General features: G+C 43.8%; 1 long non-coding RNA gene across 1 annotated transcript; it reads left to right on the forward strand.

Moving 5' to 3' along the window:
• Positions 1–789: 789 nt before the first annotated feature.
• LOC116574762 lies at positions 790–20,207 on the forward strand. Its single transcript, XR_004279474.1, has 5 exons — positions 790–1,121; positions 14,012–14,104; positions 17,751–17,783; positions 18,494–18,666; positions 19,359–20,207. It is a non-coding gene; the product is annotated as an uncharacterized LOC116574762 (long non-coding RNA).
• The last annotated feature ends 2,410 nt before the right edge of the window (positions 20,208–22,617 follow it).

Genomic DNA, 22,617 nt, shown 5'->3' on the forward strand with positions numbered 1-22,617 from the left:
TAAAGTTTCATGATAAAAATGAACTAAACCTCAGCTGTCCAAATGAAAGGTTTTAATTTATGTATGAATTTAATGCAGATCTGTGACACCTGGAGCTAGATAAGAACAAAAAGCCAAGCGTACTTAAGATTCTTCCTTTGCCTCATTCTGTCTCAGGCTTCTTGGCAGAAGGAGAATTATCAGAGTCCCACAAGGGCAGACCTGGAGGATAGGACAATGATGACAGTCTGATCTCAAGAGGGTTGCCAGATTTAGCAAACACAAAAAAGAGGATGCCTAGCTAAATTTGAATTTCAGATAAATAATGAATAATTTTTTTAGTGTAAGTATGTCCCACATAGTATCTGGGACATACTTACAGTAAGAAGGGATTCACTGTTTATCTGCAATTGGAATTTAACTGGGAGCTGTGTATTTTACCTGGCAACTCTAATCTTGAAGTCAAGGCTTTCAAGAGATGACTGAGGCAGGTTGAGTTAGCCCCACTAAAGGTAGTGTGTATTTGACAACAGCACATTTCAAATCCTTCTGGAATCTACCACTCTTTGTGCAAAAGTGAAAGAGGTACCATCTTGTGCCCCTGCCATCCCATTCCCCCCAGACTGTAGTATGATGTGAGACTGATCCTTCTTGAGATTAACAGGGAGGGTAGAGAGGAGGGAGGCTCGAATGCAGTTTCCATGTCTGCGTGTTCTAAAGCAGCTGAATTATCTCCTGTGTCTTTAACAGTGCAGATGATTTTGCAGGCACAGAATCAGAATTCATTATATAATCAGTGATTACAAAACCAAACCTAAAATGTGGAACAATACAAATTTCCACCACAGAAAACCATCAAACAGAACTATTCTGCAAGACAGTACCTCACCCCGGCGTCCAAGGCCAGGACCCTGCACGGTAAGCCTCATTTAAGGAAAGGCTGAGTGTTACAGTCTTGCCAGGCAGCGGGGAACCGTGGTGATAAGGGCAATGAGACACCAGCCGGAGCTCAGCGTGTTGGCGGAGTTTGGCCACACGCTTGGCAGCACGAAAATGCCCGGACAGCACTAACTCTAAGAGGGACTTTCAAGTTCAGCTGTGATGTCCGCACAAGCAATGCCAAACCTAGTCTGGGAGTCCAGGTATGAAACTATCTCCCTGCGTGGCTCGGACATCCGTGGTTGGAAGTGGTGGCAGTGTTTGTGGCAGTGGAGGTCGGGAGAAGGCTGGAAGGGACTGGGCAAATGTGGGAAGGGACGTGACTTAACTGAGCAAGAGATGTGCGGTCTAGCCACAAACTTACTAGTAAAGTTGCACCAGTGGCCGTGGCCACATGTCCTCCCAGCGACGTTGTGAAGGGCGCAGGCAGCTTAGTTTTACCTTTTATTGTAGACACAAACGTTCTCACGGGACATTCAAACTTAACTATTAAAAAAAATTCCTCATGCAGTCTTAATGTTGCCTAGAACAAAAAATAAATGTTGGAAATCAGGCCATTGCGGAGTTAAGAATGTGGTTAATCATAAAAATCGTATGTGGCCACCATGGTGGAAAATCACACTGAGGGGCACGTGGGTGGCACAGTCAGTTGAGTGTCCAACTCTCCATTTCGGCTCAGCTGGTGATCTCAGGGTCTTGAGCTCAAGCCCCACGTGGGGCCCCTGCACTTAGCAGGGAGTCTGCTTGAGAGTCTCTCTCTCTCCCTCCGCCTTTGCCCCTCCCCCCACTCGCATGTACGCCCTCTCTTTCTCTAAGATAATCTTTTTTAAAAAATCACATTGAACAACTATGTGATAGTTCTATTTTTTAAAACTTTAGTGAGGGAGGAAGCAAACAGTCTCTGAGGACCCGCCATGGGCCGGGGCTTTCTGGGAGCTTTTTTATCATCTCAGTTAATTCTTTTAATTAAAAAAATTTTTTTTTGCATCATGTAAGATATACATAACCTAAAAATTACCACTGTAACCACTTCTCAGTGAACAATTCAGGCCATTCATCCTGTTTTAAGACCAACCATCCCAGCTACTCATCTCCAGAACTTCACCATCCCAAAAGACACTCTGTATCCACTAAGCAGGGAGCCCTCATCTCTCCCTTCCCCCAGGCCCTGGTAATAATGTCTGTTCTTTCTGCCACTATGAATTTGCCTCCCATGGGTACCTCCTATAAGTGGAATCATAGGATACTTATCCTTTTGTGTCTGGTTTATTGCACTTCCTATAATTTTTTCAAGATCTGCCTGTGTTGTACCACAGACTATCTCATCTAATTATTACAGCCTGCAAAACAGGTTCTCTTATTACACTAAGGAAATGACCTGCCCCCAAGCCTGTTTCTGGAATTCAGGTGGAATGTTCTAGTCTGGTGGGATTGCCCTAGTGACACCACAAAGTAGGGTCACACCCTGGAGGGTCAGGGGCCCAAGCTCCTGGAAGAGGGTGTGGTGATGCAGTAGCAGGTGTTTCTAGGTTCTTTTGGCCTCTGAGGTGGGAAGAAATGGGATGGGTGAGGAACCGAACTGCCTGGTGACCTTTCAGGGACAGAGCCAGTTTGCCCAGAGCAGTACTTCCAGGTCCTGAGCCTAGAAATGGACATAGTACCTCATCTTTTCTCCCCCATCCCCAATATGGAATTCACAATAGAAATAATACCAAATTGGTTATTCAACAATGCACGGAGTTTTGACATAAAAAAAAAAAAAGTTTTGACATAATTTTAGACTTTGAAAAAACTTGCACAAATAATACAGAGTGTTCCTTTGTTGGCTTCCCTGGCTTCCCCAAATTTCACATCTAGCAATAATCACAGTACAATGATCAAAATTCAGAAATTAAAACAAGGACAATATTAACAAAGTGACTGACTTTGTTTCCATCTCACCAGCTTTTCCACAAGGGTCCTTTTCCTGGTCCATTCCCCAATCCAGATAACCCCACGCTGCCTCTAGTGGCCAGGGGTAGTGGGAGCCCGTCTCTGACAGCCCCTCTCTCTGTCTTTCCTTGCCTATTATGACCTTGACAGTTTGGAAGCACTGATTAGTTATTTTGCTGAACGTGGCTTAATTTGAGGTGCTTCAACGTGTTCTTATGGTTGAGCTGAAATTATGCATTTTTGGCAAGCCTACTTTTCTTTACATGCATTGTTGTGTCTTAATACTGATGATGGGAACCTCAATCATTTGGATAGGGTGGTGTTTGCTGGGATTCCCCACTGTGAAGTTACTCTTTTTCTCTTCGTAATTAATAATTATGATGAGAAGACTACTTTGAGACTATGCAAATATCCAGTTTCTCTTCAAAGTTTGCCTGCTAATTTTAGCTCCCATCAGTGGATTGCCTGCAGCTCTGTTACCGTGGTATTCTAGTGGCAATTTTCTGATTTCTTCATTTTTTCCACATGTATTAAATGGAATTCTTATTTATAAGGAAGATATGTCCTTTCTCCTACATGTAAATGCTTTTTGGTCATTTATTCGTACCACTATGGACTCATTAATATTTTATACTTCGATGCTTTAAGAAACTAATCAAATGTCAAATTATTTCTAAAAGAATTCCCTTTTCTCTCTCTTGTGTTTATTTTCCATCCCTTCTTCAGTTGCCCCAGCCTTGCTGGTCATGCTGCCGGTCTGCCTGTTGTTCCATCTTGCTCTCAAGGGTCGGGAGTGATTTCAGGGACAGGCACCATTCAAAGGATGGTTCGGGAAGCCTCTTCATGCTGGGGTGGGGGACAGGCTCTGTGAAGGTGTGTTCTCAATACTGCTGTGACTCACCTGGAATGAGAAGCTGAGTCCTGAGGTCTATAAGAGGGTGGGAATGGGGAAGATCCTCCCTTCCAGTCAAAATGGACAGAAAGCAGAACATAATTGTGCTTAGGAATGTCACAAGGTTGAGAACATCTCACACCTGACATTTCTCAAGCCCCATGGCTCAGGTCTGAAAAAAATGTGATTACGTAGGTCAAAGTCTCTAACTACAGAAAACCAGGCATTGGCTATGGATAATCTTGAGGCCACCCTCTGTAACAAATACTGTTTACTTTTCGTGTGCTGATGTGGGCATATGAGGACAAGGTGATAATTTGGGTGAATGGTCTCCTTCATGAAAGGATTCACTTGGACAGAAAAAAACCTTTTCCTCCTGAGTACACTTTAAAATTAGTCCTTTTATAAGACTTAGAGTCAAACTGGGACTCGGTAATCCTGCTAAGACTTAGATTCAGGGAGTGAATGAGCTTTATTGACTATCTGTGTGTCCACAAATCACCTTGTAATCCCCACCTTTGATGGTATACCATGGTCCTACTGAATCAGAGGTCCCCAAAAGAGGCCCAGGTGACTACCTCACGGGCAGAGAAGAAGCCAGGTTCAGTGCCATCCACCATGGGCTTAGGACTCTTCAAGGAATGCTAGCCCCTTCTGCTTGGCCCTCTTTGCCTCACTTTCACAGGAGGGATAAATCTTTAATCTTTCCTTGCGGGCACCCTGGCCAATTCAGGGCAGACAGAACTGGACCGGGCCATCACCTCAGCTTTCTTTGTCATTCACAATCCACAGTGGGTACAGGCACCTGTCTGCCTATCATTTGTCGAGCATCTTCTCTGTGCCAGGCTCCACACTGAGTGCTTTGCCACCGTGATGGAACTTTTTGGTATGTACTGTACTGTTTGCCCATTTTACACATGAAGAAACTGAGACCCAGCAATTCCCACCACCTTCTTTTGTTCCCTATTCTTGTAATGCTTGGATGTTGTGCATTTGGAACTTTCTTCCTTGGCTTTTTACGCTCTTGGTGTCAACTCCATAGCACCAACCAGAACATGGTGCATAAGCCTCCCACCAGAGGTACTTTCCTTGTCGAATGTGGGTTCTCCCAACTGGGCTGATGAAGGGGAGTCAGAGCTTCAGTCTTGTGTTTCCCCTGGAAGGGGAATTCCAGAGTGAATTCCAGAGTGCCAACAACAAGAGCAGAATCATTCCTTCTTTATATGTGTGTTTGTTTTTAATAATATAGTTTAGTTTATGTTTCTTGAGCATTTATGGAGTGCCAGGCAATGTGACAAGCATCTCACATACATTATATCCAGATTCTATCCAGATCCCCAGTAGGCTTCAGAATTCAAATTGTTCAGATTTCTAAAAGACAAATCTGCATATTCCACATTTTTCAAAATATCCCCTAGAAAGGCCTGGGGCAGCATCCATCATCAAAAAATTAATATTTCTGCAACAAAAATACGGATAATCATGTTTGATGGGATAACTAAGACTATACAAGGTGTCACATCAATTCAGATCAGGTTTTGGGGCAACTGAATTTCCTGTAAGCTTTTTAAAAACTATCTGTTTTGCAGAGAATTGCTGATACAGGATTATCAGTCTGGGATATCGCTATTCCCACTATATGGATGAGAAGACTGAGGTTTGAGAAAAATTAAGTGCCTAGCCAAAGTCATCCCATAAGTGGTATAGGACCAGGATTTGGGCCCCATTTGATTGTGCTCATACCATTGCACATTTTCACCTCTGCTTTAACTTCAAATGTCCTCATGGCAGGGGATAAAAGTACTCAGACCCAAACTCCTTCACTTCTGCATAAGAAACAATTTACTGCTGACATTCACATACATTTTCAGTTAGAATGATAAACTGATTTCCTTATGAACAGATAGGCCAGAGAGCATTTCTGTATTGGGACACCTTTCCCAAGAGCTTCAGAAAGCAGAGTGCCAGTCAGGCTGGGGAGGGGAGGAAAAGAGTGTGTGGCTTTTCATTCTAAGAAAATACCTTGTCTTTTTCTATTCTTTCCAACTTCATGGGCTTTCTTCTTTGGTTCCCCTCTGCTCTGACTCATGGGCTAATGGCCTGGGCCCTCTGTTCAGACAGGCTGCGGAACTGCTGGCCTTTCCCATTCTTGGCTGTCTCGGCCATCCTTCTTTGGGTCTTCCTCTGTCCTTGGGTAGGTCTCTATTTCTCATGTCATTGGCCCATGGTTCAAGGTTCTCACCCCTCTGTCATCCCCTGTGAGCCCAGTCACAGCAGCCACTTGCTAACTAGCAGAGAGCTAGGATCATTTCACAGAAACATTCTCAGCCTCATTCTAGAACATAAAGGTCTGTCATTCTGACTGAAGTAAACAAGTCTGCTTCAGGGAATTGGAGAGGACCAAAACGAGTGTGTTTGTGTGGTGCGTGTTATTGCCTCGCTGCCAAAGCTTCTGCCTCCTCCAAGTCACCAAGAATGTGAATACCTGCCCAGCCACACAGCAAGACATCAGACTCCAGGGAGCAGAAGAGAGAGCAGGGAGAGATTTACTTTTTGGCACTTGAATCTCTACATTTTAGTGAGACTGGGCCTTGACTAACTCATTATCCTTGGGCAGCCACTCTGGATAATGAGGTCTGAGATGGTGATGAATTGACATGCACGAGGTTGATTCTATCTTTATATATATTTTCCAATTAAGTATATTGTCCTTCTTTGGGTAAGTCTGAGGCACATCCATGGTTGGGTGGGGCCAAGCAACTCCTGACATTTGTTGCTTCTTTGGTGTGGTCTGAGCACAGGCAAAGGAAAACTGAACAGAAATGGATCTGTCCCTTTTTAAAATTTTGTTTTTCCACAGTGATTTCTCTTCTTGGGAAATTCTGTTTACCCTTGATGATCTTATGAAAGATCCTCTTTTGTTCTTCGAGTTATGAGAAAACAAACTGTGGAAAGTTTAACAGGAACACCACTGATTTTCATTAAGGGCTGATGAATACTTGGGTCAAATCTCTTCATTAGAGAGATCAAAGGAGAATAATGTGTTTTAATTCAAAGTCCTTTTTTTTTTCATCAAAAAAAAAAAAAAAGGAGAGAGACCTCAGTTAAAACAAGGATTTCCTAATCCAATTAAGAAATCTGCAACAGTCTGTTCTACCAGCTAATTTACTTAGAGTTGTGTGTTTGTTTAAATTACGCATGGTGTGGTGGGTTTTGCCCTCTCTGTATTTTTTACAGCTCAAGCCAGTGAAATACCAGCAAAGATTTTCATGGGCACGATTCCTTCTGATGATGAAGCAGCCCCTCCTTTCTTCCTTGTTTGTATTCTGCCCTATATATCCCCAAAGCCACAGTCCCCTCAGAGCCTCACGAGCATTTGCCTCCAGCTCGTGTTTTCTTCCTTTGACATTGCAGCTAGGGACTCATGGTTTTATCCTCAGCTTCTCTATTTTCTTACTCTACACCCTGTCCCTCTGTGATTATCCATTGCTTGGACTTGATGGCTCACGCAGGAGCTGGAGACTCCAATGTGTACCCAGCTCTGTTGAGCTCCAGAGCTCAACTGTCCCTATCTGGACTTCTCTGCTGGGATATTCCACAGGTACTTCAAACTCAACAAGTCCCCAAATATCCTTGTTATCCACAGCCACCCTTTTCCCACCATCACTACTAACCCTTCCTTCTCTTCCTCAAAAGTATTCTTTCTCTTAGACTTCAAGCTCAATTGATGGTCCCACTATTTGCCCACATCCTAAACTGGAGTCATTCTCAGGTTATCCTCCATGACTTCTTCACTCCTCAAATCCATCAGGCACGCTGTTCTGTCAAATCTGCTGCCAGCTTCAGAAGCCATTCCTCTTCTCCATCACATCGCCATTATCTTAGTGTAGCTCTTCCCCCTTCCTCACCTGTACTACGAGACCACCCAGCCCTAACTTCTACAGCCCTGGGTTATCCTCCCTCTCACCCATTCTAATCCTCACCCCAAACCAGTCTTCATACTGTGTTCTAACATTCTCAAACACAAATCTCATTCTTTTCACTTTCTAAAAACTCTCCAGTGTTCCCCTTTATTTACAAATAAAGTCCTGCCTCCTTAGCACAATATTCAAGGCCCTCCATGTTCTGGTCCCATTGTTTGGTTCTTCTCTTGCCACATATTACCTTGCATGTTTAAAGAATCTGGTCTTCTAACTGATCTTGAATATAACATGTGACTTCAAATCTCTGGGCCTCTATACATGAAATTACATCTACCTAGAATGTTCTTTTCCTTTTCTCTGCCTAGGAAACACTTACATGGCCATTCACATTAACAAACATTTATCAAACAAGGGTTTGCTGGGTGCCTTAAGATTGTGCTAGGTGGTGGAGACAAAAATGCAAAGGCATGTTATTTTTTCCTAAACAGCCAGGTGAAATACCACTTCTTGAAGTTTCCCTCAAATATTTCCCCACCAATTTCACCACCTATGCATAGTAAACCATTTTTTCTTCCTACTTTGTATACAGGTCTTTCATTGCACTTACATCATATTATTTTTTTTTGGTATGTCTTCCTAGGCCCAGAACCCACACCCATAACATTGGGGCAAGGAATTAAGTAGTTTAAAGAATATGTGAGCACTGACATCTGTGTAGGAGGCAGAATTCCAAGATGGTCTTCCAAGATTCCTGCCCCTTAGTGTACACATCCTACCCATGAATGTGGGCAGGACTTGTGAATATGACGGGATTTTACTAGAATGAATAGGTCAGGTTATATAGCAAAGGTGAAGGGATTCTACAGATATAATTAAGATTGGTTTAGAGTTTCCTAGAAACATAATCTACCAAGACAAACTAGGAAGAAACAGAAAATTTCATCGGACCAGTTGCCACAATGAAATTGAATCAGTAATCAAAAAACTCCTCCCCATCCAAAAAAAAAGTCCAGGACCAGGTGGGTACACAGGTGAATTCTATCAAACATTTAAAGAAGGGCTAATACCTATTCTTCTCAAACTATTTCAAAAAAATAGAAAAAGAAAGAAAACTTCCAAATTCATTTTATGATGCCAGTATCACCCTGATACCAAAACCAGATAAAGACACCACAAGAAAAGAGTACAGGCCAATGCCTCTCATGAATGTGATGCAAAAAATCTTCGGCAAAATATTAGCCAACTGAATTCAATGATACATTAAAAAATCTTACACCATGATCAAATGGGATCAAAACAATCAACATACGTCATATCAACAAGAGAAAGGATAAAAACCATATGATCATTTCAAAAGAGGCAGAAAAAGAATTTGACAAAGTACACCATCCATTCATGATAAAAACCCTCTGCAAAGTAGGTCTAGAGAAAACATACTGCAACATTTAAAAAGACCTTATATGGGGCACCTGGGTGGCTCAGTGGGTTAAAGCCTCTGCCTTCAGCTCAGGTCATGATCCTAGGGTCCTGGGATGGAGCACCACATTGGGCTCTCTGCTCAGCAGAGAGCCTGCTTCCCTCTCTCTCTGCCTGCCTCTCTGCCTACTTATGATCTCTGTCTGTCAAATAAATAAATAAAATCTTTAAAAAAAAAAAAAAGACCTTATATGAAAAACCATCTACTCACACCCAATAGGGAAAAATGGAGAGCTTTAGGAACAGGACAAGAAGGTCCACTCTCACCACTTTTATTCAATATAGTATTGGAAGTCCTAGCCACAATAATTGGACAACAAAAAGAAACAAATGGTATCCAAATAGGTAAGGAAGAAGTAAAATTCTCACTATTTTCAGACAAGATGATACTATATACAGAAAACCCTAAAGTGTCCACCAAAAAATGACTAGAACTGATAAGGGAACTCAGTAAAGTCACGGGATACAAAATCAATGTACAGAAATCTGTTGCATTCCTATACACTACTAGTGAAGGAATAGGAAGTGAAGTTAAGGAAACAATCCTATTTACAAATGCACCTAAACCAATAAAATATCTAGGACTAAACTTAACCAAAGAGGTGAGAGACCTGTACTCTGAAAATTATAAAATACTGATGAAGGAAATTCAAGATGACTCAAAGGAATGGAAAGACATTCTATGCTTATGGGTTAGAAGAATAAATACTGTTAAAATGTCTCTACTATCCAAAGCAACCTATAGATTTAACAAAAATCTCTATCAAAACATCAACAGCATTTTTCACAAAACCAACAACAGTTCTAAAATTTTCCTGGAACCACAGAAGACCCTGAATAGCCAAAGCAATCTTGAAAAAGAAAAACAAAACTGGAGGCTCACAATTCGAGGCTTCCAGTTATATTACTACTTCTGGGTAGTAATTGAAACAGTATGGTACTGGCATAAAAAATTGACACATAGGTTAGTAGAAAAGAATAGAAAACATGGAAATAAACCGACAAGCATATGGTCAATTGATCTTCAACAAAGAAGGAATGAATATGGTATTGGGAAAACTGGGCAGCTACATGCCAAAGAAGGAAACTGGACCACTTTCTTTCATGATACACAAAAATAAACTCAAAAAAATGGATTAAAGATCTAAATGTGAGACCTGAAACTATAAATATTTTTGAAGAGAGCATAGGCAGTAATTTCTCTGACATTAGCCATAGCAACTTTTTTTCTAGATACATCTCCTGAGGCAAGGGAAACAAAAGTAAAAATAAACTATTGAGACTACATCAAAATAAAAAGCTTCTGCACAGCAAAGGAAGCAATCAATAAAACTAAAAGGCAACCCCCTGAATGGGAGAAGATATTTGCAAATGACATATCTTATAAAGGGCTAATATCCAAAATATATGAAGAACTGATACAACTCAACACCCAAAAGCCAAATAATCCAGTTTAAAAAAATGGGCAGAAGAGAAGAATAGACATTTCTCCCAAGAAGATACACAGATGGTCAACAGCCACATGAAAAGTTACTCTTCAGGGAAATGGAAATCAGAACTACAAGGAGATACCACCTCACACCTGTCTGAATGGCTAAAATCAACAAACAAGAAACAAAAGGCGTTGGCAAGGATATGGAGAAAAAGTAAGACTCCAGCTCTGTTGGTGGGAATGCAAACTGGAGCAGCCACTGTGGAAGACAATATGGAGGTTCCTTAAAAAATCAAAAACAGATCTACCCTATGATCTAGTAATTACACTACTGGGTGTTTACTTTAAAAGTACAAAAACACTAAATCAAAAGGATATATGCACCCCGTGTATATAGCAGCATTATCAACAATAGTTAAACTATGGGAGCAGCCCAAGTGTCCACTGATAGATGAATGGATAAAGAAGATGTATATGTACAGATATAAATGAAATATTACTCAACCATTAAAAAGAATGAAATCCTGCCATTTGCAACAATGTGGATGGAACTAGAGGGTATAATGCTAAGTGAAATAAGTCAGAGAAAGACAAATACTATATAATCTCAGGCATATGAGGAATTTAGGAAATAAAACCACAAGGAAAGGAAAAAGAAATATATAGAGAGAAAGACAAACCAAAGAACAGACTCTTAACTCTAAGAACAAACTGATCGTTTCCAGAGGGGAGATAGGTGGGGTTATGAGTAAAATAGGTGATAGAGATTAAAGAGGACACTTATCATGATGAAAAAAATTAATAAAACAAAAAATTTTTTAAAGACTGGCTTAGAGTTAACTGAAAGAAATATTATCCTGAGTGGGCCTGACCTAATCAGATGAACACCTCTAAAGAAAATCCAGGCCATCTCTGGAGGGAGAGACATGAAGCAGCATTGATGCTCTCCTGGTGGCCACTAAGAAGTAATGTGGTGTGTTGTGAAGGGGATCACAAGGCAGAAAGTGTGTATAGTCCCTAGGAACTGAGGGCCTCGGTTCTGTAGCCAGAATGCACTGAATTCTGCTACCCACGGAGCCTGGAAGAGGGCCCTGGGCCTCATCTGAGGTTGCAGTCCTGGCTGACATCTTGATCTCAGCCTCATGAGGCCCTGAGCAGAGGATGGAGTGAAACCAGGCCGAAACTTCTGACCTATAGAAAGTGTGAGGTAATAAATGGGTATTGTTTTAAGGCTCTAAGTTTGTGGTAATTTATTATGTAGTCAAGAAAAAAATAATACAGTCTAATAGGCACATGTTGAATTCCTGCTTTCTTGTTACTATCCATCCATATGATCTTGGACTTAACCTCTCTGAACCTCAGTTTTCCCGTCTAGAAAATGGGAATGGTAATACCTACCTATTAGTATATCTCAGTTCCTTGAAAACAGGGACCATGTCTTTCCCTAGTATCCTTGGTGCCTAGTACTGTGTCTGCACATAGAAGGTGCTCAGTATATTTTAGCTGAATGGATAAACAATGCTCAGGGTGTCTTTAAAAACAAATATATATATACCCAAGCCTCTTCTTGAATTTTTTTTTTCTTATTTAGTGCTGATACAAATCCAGTGTAGTCATCTGTGAAATCAGGAACTATCTAGATGATCCCTCAGGTGCCGTCTAGTTGCAAATTCTATGATCTTGATGAATCTTGAAATAAGGTCCTAGGATAACAATCTTAAAGTTGCAAAACTGTTAGTATTTTCAGTGAGTACTTCAAAGGAATATTTGTTGGTAAGACATTTTGTTCTCCTGAGCCTCTTTCCTGAGCTAGCTACTCTCGCCCACCACCATCATGTACTAATATCCAGATGCCCATGTTGAGCATTGATAGTATTAGTGTGGTGTTTTGTCAGCTAGGAATGTAAAATACTTTTGATCAAGTGATAAAGATAAATTTGGGTTTCTTCCTTTGGATGTTAATATATGGTTTAATCAACCGTTTTCGAATTCCTAGTAACAGGAGAAAGATTATCGCCTAAAAGTAGAAATAAAGAAGTATTCAGACTTAACAGGTGAAGTATTTCATTTTATTTGTGTTTTAACCTGCAATGGCATTGGAGATTCAGTCACTGACCCCAACAGAGGGAGGCAATAAAGGATCCTCTGGTAACTTGTGGCTGGGGTGTGCACAAATAGAAACACACACACACACACACACACACACACACACACACATTTAATTGCAAACATGATCATAAATATTGACTTACCATTGGGATATTTGGCAACTGTCTTTGGACTGAGATCCCAGAGGGATACTTGCTTACTGTCTGATAGATCTAATAGAATCTAGTAGGATCTCAGAACGTTTATCCTCAGAGCTACTTTTCAACACCAAGGGATGTCCCTGGCTGATCCTACCTCTTAACAAGGGGAAATAAGAAAATGCCTTCTCGAAAGAGCAAGCCTTGTGGGGAGGGCCATAAGGAGATCCGTATTGTACATAGCGCTGTCTCTATCCTGTGCCAGACGTCATGTGTTAAACTTCTCGGTTCAGAGCAGAAGGCTTTGTTGCCCAAGCAGCCCCTGACGGCCAGACTATCTGAGCAAAAGTTTGTGGAGAAGGAGGTCCAGGAGGAAGACTAGTTAACTTGGGGAGGGGGGTGGGGGGGTTCCATGCGTCTGGAGGGCATGGGAGGAATGCAGTTTGAGTTTAACCAATTCTTACCAATCCTCTGCTGCTCCCAGCAGACCTTTGGCTATCCCAGGGGAGAGGAGGCACCACAGAGGTCTTGTCACGATTAGTAGGGATGAAGACCCTCTGTCATTCAAAATAATGTCACCTTGCCCTCTAAGGAAAGAGAGGGACTGGTGGACCTGTACAGGAAGTAGAGAGAGAGAGAGTTATCCATGGACATCTAAGGACAGCAAGGACAAGTTGAGTGTGCTTACGTCTCTCAAGATGTGGGGACCTCAAAGAGGCTGCCAACCCCACTCCTCCGCGGAAGTAACCCCAGCCAGCAGAGCTTAGGACGGTGTAGATCTTCCACTGCCTACTATTTCAACCACTGCAGTCAGAAATCACACCTAGATAGAATACCAGCTCCTGGGATATCTTCGATGTATGAAGGACACCCCCTTCCCCTTGAGGAAGGGGTGTAGCAGGGAGTAGCAAAGCCGATGTCCCGGGCTCTGGGACCTGAGTCACTTACAGGGAGTGTCAAAGCGCGCCTTACAGAGTACCTTCTTCCTCTGCCTGCTCTCACTGAGTTAGCATGACAGCCCAAGACATAGAGTTTGTTATCCTTATGGTGATTATTGTGCTGGAGGAGGAGGAAACTGAGTCTTGGTGAGATTAAGGGGTTTTCCCAGGATGACACAGCCAGCAACTGGTAAGGATGACTCCTGTCACAGGCTCAGACATTGACCTTGTAATCCTGTGCTCTGTCTTTCCAGCATTCTGGAGCAGGAAAGAGAAGAAGGGATCATGTCCACCCCAGGCAGAGACGGCAAACGCCTCCTCATCGCCACGCTTGCCTGGACCATGCTGTGAGTCAGTCTGGGCAGAGCCCTTGAGCCTGTCCTCCGCCTGACTGGCTAATCTAGCTGGTTCTGCGGAGTCCTGGCTGGAGTCTGGGGGCAGCCTGCTGGGTGAGAAGGCATGTGGAGGCCTGAGGAGCTGATGCACATGCCCGGCAGTGGGTGCGAGGGGCTTAGAGGGAATATCACTGGGAGGCGGGCCAACCCCAGGTGGCCATGGGAAGGACGCCCCTCCCATCCACCCATCGGGAGGCGGCCCAGATGGAGAGCAGGAACTGTGCAGCCTGGCAGACCTGGGCTGAGCCCCACCTTGACAAGCACAGTTCTGTGACCTTGAGCAAGTTCCTTTTCTGACAGTAAAAGTGGGAAAAATAATTGCACCTCTCCTACATTGTTAAGAGGATTACAGGAGATAAGGAATGCGAAGCACTTAGCATAGTGCCAGACCCAGCAAAAGAATTCCTTGGTGATACGGAAGACTCGTTCATTCATTTATTCAGCAAGAATTTATTAAATGCCGAGCCCTTGTCTAGCAGTATGCTAACAACTCAAAACCGGGGGCTTTACCAACACCGGTATCTTTAGCATAAAATCAGACAAAGGGTCCTTTATCCATAAATATGATAGTCTGAGCTGGTTTTATAAACATGGGAAATGGGTTTTGATGCATACGTTGTTTCTGCCCTTGAGTCCTCCTTCATTTTCAGCACGAGGACATAGCTGGATGGACATGGGCTGTGGAGTGAGCGAGAATACATGAACACTGGGCCAGCTGTCTCCTGCCTCCAAATCTTGACTTCTCAGTTGCAAAATGGGGGAGAATGAGGCCTATCCCTATAGGATTGTTGAAAGGAGTAAATGGAAAACGGATCAGGTAGAGAGAGCATCTGACTTAGGGCAGGTGCTCAGTGTGTATTAGCTTCCTTTATATCTCAAAACATCTGGGTGGAACTTCTGGAGTCTGCTCCAGCATGTAAGAAGCTGAGAAGTCACTACTCCATCCTAGCAACCAGGAAAATGCTGAACAGATTGAAATATTAGCAATTCTTTTCAGATCCATAAGAGAAGTGAGGTCACCGGGCAAACTGTTGCCCGGCGAAATGGAGACAATGGCGGGTGAATACAGAGAATCCCAACTGACTTGCAGCAGAAACCTCCCTGGGAACCACAGGGACCAGGAGTGACGAGAGAGGGAAACCTGAACCATATCTGAGAAACTGCTGGAAGCTCGGTGTGCACAACCCTGAGAGTTACAAACTCAAGGAGAACCAGTGTCCAGGGACTCCCACACTCTTGTGATCTTACTTCCTGGAGCTCTACCAGTTTCTCACAGTGAAAATTAGGGGGGAAAAAATGCCTCCTGCTCTGGCAGGGAAAGAGGACAAGGAACCATTCTGAAATATTAAGAGCGTTCTGTTCTTCTTAACAAGCTGTGCTCAAAGACAAACTGTTTAACCAGAACCTTACTTGCTGGGGAGTCAGACCCTGACTGACCTGGGCAACGAAACAGCCACCCCCAGTGCCCTCCAGCCACCGTCTCTCAGCTAAAGTGGAGGGAACCCTGAGAAGCCCTTGTAAAGTTCCCAGTTCCAGGCACCAGCTCACTAGAAAACCAAGACTTACAGAACGCTGTGCCTCCCGACACACCTGGAGGTGTGTATGTGAAAAGGCTATTCCTTTTCACCACTACATCACCTCTGGCTACCAAGAAAAGCATGCAGAGCACAGTAAAAGACAAAAGCACAGTGTGAAGAGACAGATCGAGCATCAGAACTAGACTCAGTTATGGCAGGGATGTTGGAATTATCAGTCTGGGAATTTAAAGCAACTATTATGAGTATGATGACCGTTCCAACGGATCCAGTAGCCAGCATTATAAGAATAGTGATGTAAGCAGAGAGATGGAAATTTTAAGAAAGATTTTTTGAGTGCTAGAGATCCAAAACACTAACAGGCAATGAAACAAACAAAAACACTGACCAGATATGAAGAACTTCTTTGATGAGTTTTTTAGATTGGAAATGGCTAAGGAAAGACTATCTCAGCTGGCGAATGAATATACCAATAGAAACCTCCCAAAGTCAAGGGCAAACAAACAAACAAACAAACAAACAAAAACTAGAGAAAAAGATCCAGAACAGGATATCTGAGAACTCTGGGATAACTACAAGATGTAACATATGCATAATGGAAAAACCAAAAGGAAAAGAAAAAGGGAAAGGAACAGAAGAAATATTTGAAACCATAATAACTTAGAATTTCCCCCAAATTAATATTAGACACCAAACTACAGGTCCAAAAAGCTCAGAGAAAACCAAAAAGAATAAATTGAGTGTGGGGGCGGGGGGGAACCATCTGGGCATATCATCTACCAACTAGAGAAAATCAAAGATTTTTTAAAAGTCCTGAAAAGGGTGCCTGGGTGGCTCAGTTGTTAAGTGTCTGCCTTCGGCTCAGGTAATGATCCCAAGGTCCTGGGATCCAGCCCCACATCAGGCTCCCAGCTCAGCAGGAAGCCTACTTCTCCCTCTCCCACTCCCCCTGCTTGCGTTCCCTCTCTCGCTGTGTCTCTGTCAAATAAATAAATAAAAATCTTTTTAAAAGTCCTGAAAAAAGCCAGGGTGGGGGGATCTACAGAGGAGCAAAGATAAGAATTTATCTGACATCTCCTCAGAAACCATGCAAAGAAGGGAATAAAGTAAAATAGTTTAAATGTTGAAAGAAAAAAACAAACTCACTCTTCTGTACCCTGTGAAATTATGCCTCAAAAGTGAAGGAAAACTACTTTCTCAGAGATACAAAAATGGAGGGAATTAGTTCCGGTAGAGCGTCCTGGCAAGAGATGTTAAAAGCAGTTTTTCAGAGAAGGAAAACAACATGGGTCAGAAACTTGGATCTACACAAAGCAAAAGCATAGGGAAAGAGAAAAAAAAAAGTGAAGGTAAAACAAAACCTTTCCTTTTTCTGATTCTTAATTGAGATTATTAACAACGAACAAGCTCTGTACAACCTCACTCTGCTATCTGGAAAGTTCCCTCGGGACTCACCAGGGATTTGGGGATCCCCCCTCATCCTCGCGATGTCATTCCCATATGACGCTGAGCCTTCAGGGCAGGGCCCCTGCTGTTCCGGGGAGGCATGGACCGACTCGGGCAGTCTAGCTTCCCAGGGCCTCCCAGAGCATCAGAGCGCAGAATCATCATTCCCTGCGCAGATAACACAACATCCATTTCCCACAGGGTGGGAGGCTCTTGGCAGGGGAGGCAGCCACGCAGCGGGGCCCAGATGAAGGGTGCCCGAGAAGGAGAGGGAGGGATCGTCCCTCTGCAGTCTCTCCCCACTGCCTTCCTTCTGCTCACCTGCCATGCTCCTACCTCAACATCCTTCACCAGGCTACTCCGCAGCGTATTTCTGAAAGTTCCAATGCTTGTTTTCATGCATTCACCGGGTATCAGTTGAACAACTACTCTGTACCAGGTGCCTCAAATAATAAAATCCATTGCCTAGACCAACAAGAATAATAAGGGAAGAGGTTTGAAAGCAGTGGGAGAGAGGGGGAGGAAGGGGACAAGTCCCGGCGCGTCTCGCATGCTTAGGTCAATAATGAAATCTTGTCTTTAGCTGTGTCTTCCCATCCCTCCATTCTGTGTTCCAGATGAAAGAAAAGAAACGTCACCGTCGCACCTGGGTAAAGCTGAACACTTGGCGGTCCCACACAACAGTTAGTCCCCCATGGGTCTACCTAAGTGTCCTGTGATAACTGACAAAGGTCGCACACCGCATTTTCATGTTTATCCCTGGACCAGGCCCCCGAGGGCTCTTACTGGTTGGTGGGAAAGCCTGCCCCGGCCAACATTCTGGCTCCCAGGCCTCCCCAATAGTAGTGTGATTCCCTGACCCAGCTTTCAGAAGATGCCATAGTCCCCGTGGCAGATGCCTCCCATATTAGTCTGGGACAGCCACAGGCTAAGGTGTCCACCTTGCTGCTGGACACCACCGCTGGATTTAAAACACACAGACACACGCCATCCTAGAACTGACTTTGTGGGGGATGGCTTAGGTGCATTTTTACGGTTCCTTTTTGAATTTTTATCTTATGCATTTATTTTGAAGATGTTACTTTTAAGTAATCTCTCCACCCAACGTGGGTCTGGAACCCACAACCCCAAGATCAAGAGTCACATGAGCCACTGACTGAGCCAGCCAGGGATGCCTACTTACTGTACTTTTTAAAGGCATATTCCGAGTTGGCAAGAGAGTGTCTGCACTTGCATGCACACACATGTAAACATACACACACACACACACACACACATACTCATGCGGCCATGCTGCTTCAGAATTAATTATATTTTGGGCCAGTCTTTGAGATGACCCAGAATGTGCCCTCATCTACAGCTGCCACAGTGGGTCACACTGAGAAGTCCACTCCAGGATGGACAGCCTTGGCCAGAAGCGCCCACACAGGCGATCTGGTCGTCAGGAAGGCTGAAATTCTGCTCTCTTGAATGCATGTCCAGAGAATTCTGACAAGCTTTTTCCTGGACCACTCAAGGCCCCACTGTAAACAGGTACCTGACATTGCAATCCTACTCCAGACCCTACTTATAGCAACCGCATACCTCATAGCTCAGGGATAATTATACTCCCTCGCCCTTTTGAAGAACCCTTCGCCAAAGATTTCAGGGAATTTTACCAAACAAACGATCTCACCCCCTCCTCCTCCCATTGGACAGGTGGACAGGCTGAGGCATAGTGAAGCCAGACGGGCATAGCCAAAAGGTGAGTCAGAAACGAAGCAGGGCTATACCTAGTTACACCTTCTTCCTTACCTGTGGCTTTACCCCTGCTGTAGCAGACTTCCTGGAAAGGTACGTAGCTTCTGTGTGGCTTATCCGTTGAGTAAACATTGCTATGAACTTTCAGATGTTTCCCCAGCTCTGAGGTGGTCGTGTTCTCTGAGAAGGAAGGAAGAGGGCCTCTTGGTCAACTCGGGCTTTCCCGAGCGGGCTTATTTGCTGCCCTTACAATCCAGCCTCTTCACCCTCCCGATCTGATGAAACCCCTTCCAGGCGTTCGTCAATGAGGTTCCTACTTAGGCAACCCCACAAAATCACTTCCCTTTCCCCACCCTTCAGAATCAGATGGGACCATCTGTTCCACCTTTGGTTCCCATGAAGATAAACATTAGTAAACCTCCTCCCCCGCTACCCTGACCCACTGTCCACTCGCCACCAGCCCCATACTGGATTCTCTTTCCCAGGGAAACTCCTTGTTCTGTCCTCATCTGAAGGGAGACTCTGGAACGCCAACAATTCTCCCTCTATCAAGAATGAGACATCCTTGTCAAGATCTCACAGACTTCAGGGCCTTATAGAGTGAGCAGCCAAGGGAAAATGCTCCCAAGGATAAGGAAACAGAGGAACCTCAGATTCCATCAAAACAACCATTAGAGTAGATTCCAGAACAACAGCTTCCCGTGCCAGCTGGCCATCATGCCTGTCCATTTTCAGAGTAATCAACTGTATGAATATATTTTTAAAAGGTAGGTGTGAGTGAGAGCAGATTTGGTTTCCATTTTCCCTTTGGTAGATAATAAGCTATGAAAGCTTTCTTTAAGAATATTTGTAAATGTGCCCAGAGGTTAGCGAAAAATGAGAACATTTGATACAGCAAATAATACCAGCTTTGTGTATTCTCCTGAAGTTTCCTAAGCTTGAATCCTAGGCTGGAATCATTCTCTCCAGTATCCTAAAAGACTACATAAGATGAAAGGTAGGGAATCTTGGTATAACCTAGGAAGTAATGCTTACCAGCAAATAAAGTCACTCATCAATTATCTGTAGATAAGTGGACTTTGGGGAAAAAATTGTATTTAAAAAATCTCTGAGGAGCTCAAATAGTTGACAAACCCCAAGCACGTAAGCAAGTCTTAAGAGTTTTGATCATTCTTCATGACTTGCCGACATTTAGTTTGCATACATTTCTACCAGACAGAGCCATCTGGCTTTTCAGACCTCAGCCAATGGAAAATGGAACTTTTGAAAAAGAGAGACAGGAGCAAACAAGGACCAGGTAACAGAAGTGACAGGAGTGACAGCTAGAGAAGAAACAAAAATGACATGATTTAAGAATTGTTAGCCATGGGGCGCCTGGGTGGCTCAGTGGGTTAAGCCTCTGCCTTCAGCTCAGGTCATGATCCAAGGTCCTGGGATGGAGCCCCACATCAGGCTCTCTACTTGGTAGGGAGCCTACTTCTCTCTCTTTCTCTGCCTGCCTCTCTGCCACTTGTGATCTCTGTCTGTCAAATAAATTAATAAAATCTTAAAAAAAAAAAAAAAAGAATTGTTAGCCATAACCTAAGTGTGATTCATTAAGAAAAAGTTAGACTATGTTCATCCTGCGTTTGTAAACCCTTTTTTAATTCTTCGGTGGAAAGATGGTTAGGAGGCTGAGCTGCAAGTTGGTGAAACATTCCCTAAGGTGGAATGTGACATGTGACTCCCGGCATCTAGGAAGGATTCCCGGGCTTACCTAACACCCTTGGGCGGTCACGCTAATAGGCTGGATGAGGCGCTGGCTTCCTGCCTGATTCACAGTTTTATAGGTAGCTGGCTTCTCAGGCCGCTTCCCCTCCAGTAAAAAGGGGGAAGCAGCTCACAGTGTTTGGGAGGGAGCCTGGGAGACCTTTGATGGCAGGTTCGGAAACAAGACCCGCGTTTATAATAGGGCAATTACGCTTTAGGCTGATTGACGCAGAGACGCCATAAAGGCACCTTTTTGGAAATAGAGACAAAATAGCATGAGGGTGTTTATGTTTGGGGGTAATGCAACAACCCCTAGAGGCAAAGGAAGGCCACAGGAACCCTGGGGATGGGCCTGCAAGACCGAGCACACCCAGCGCTCTGCACCAGTCCTAGCTAAGGAAGGGGCTCCCAGGAGGAGGCGCACTGTCTGGTTGACCCCTTGCTAGCTTCTGTGCCCCTCTGCACCCTCTCTGGAGGACCAGCTCACCCAGGCAGACTGCCAGACTCCCTGGTATTGCGGGGCCAAGCAGTCGGAGGAAAGGGTCAGGGCCGAGTTCCCAGGTGCCGCACCACTGCTGCTCAGCACCCCTCACCCCCTTCCACTGGCCTCCCAAGGCCAAGCTGCCTTCAGGACTGTGTGTGAGCTTCCTGAGACATCACTGTGAGGGTGGGAAGCGACTTTTTTAAAAATCCCAGTGGAGGACCACCCCACCCCGCTCCCCCCTTCCCCCCCATCGCCGCAACCAGGTTCCTTGATCCAGTCTGTGCTGTCCAATAGGAAGCCACGGTTGCTGAGCCCTCGCAGGGCGGCTGCGGTGAACCCAGGGAGCTGGGACCAGGCTTCTCTCTCCAGTCACCCCTGGAGGACATCTTGGCTACAAGCCTTGGCAATTGTGAATAAAATTGTTGTAAACGTCATGGGCAGGTTTGTGTGTGGAAATAAGTTTTGAGCACCTTTGGGAAAAATCCGAAGGAATATGATTGCTAGATCCCAAGCTTGAGAATATGTTCACTTTTACAAGCAACCATCACACTGCGTTCTGAAGTGGCTTGCCCCACCTTCTATTCCCATCAGCAAGGAAGGAGGGTGTCTGTGAGTCCACGCCTCCCCAGCATTTGATGGTGTCAGTGTTCTGGACTTCTGTCGTTCTGATAGGTGTATAGTAGCATCTCAATGTTTTAATCTGCATTTCCCTGATGATACGTGATGGCAGAGCATCTTTTCATCTGCTTATGTGCCCTCTGTATATTTTCCCTGGTGAGGCGTCCATTAAAGTCTTTGACACCCCCCCCCTTTGTTGTCACATTGTTTGTTTCCATATTGTTGAATTTTAAGAGTTCTTTGTATATTTTGGATCACAGTCCTTTGTAAAATATTCTTTGGCAGATGGTTTCTCCCAGTCCAGGGCTTGTCCCATTATTCTCTTGACAGTGTTTTTCAGGGAGTGGAAGTGTTTACTTCTAGTGAAGTCTGGCTTATCAGTTCTTTCTTTCTAGAGTGTGCCTTTGGTGTTGTACCAAAGAGTCATCACCAAGCCCAAGCTCACCTAGGTTCTCTTCTAGGTGTTTTGTAGTTTTGTGTTTTACCTTTATGTCTGTGTTTTACATTCTGAGTTAATTTTTGTGAAGGATGTAATCTCTGTCTGTCTAGATTCATTTTTTTTAAAAACATGGGCATGTCCAGTTGTTCCAGCACCATTTGCTGAAGAGGACCATGTATCTTTTAAAATTTGTTTCATTGATCTGTAAATTCATTTCATTTATTTATATTTTTCAATGTGTGCCTCTGAGTGTAATTTCTCCTTGGAGATTTTTACTAACGCACCAACCCAGGGAGTCTACCCTTTAAGCTTTAACCAACATTTGGGTTTTCTTGCTATAATTAAAGTTAAAAAATGTGTTGCTTAATCTGCCTTGTGGAGAAGCAGGAACCCCGCTGGAATTCTTAAAACGTTTTGTAATAATCTAGTTAGCTTGATATTAGAATTTTCCCTT

The sequence above is a fragment of the Mustela erminea genome, chromosome 16, assembly GCF_009829155.1.
Source record: "Mustela erminea isolate mMusErm1 chromosome 16, mMusErm1.Pri, whole genome shotgun sequence".
NCBI lineage: Eukaryota > Metazoa > Chordata > Mammalia > Carnivora > Mustelidae > Mustela > Mustela erminea.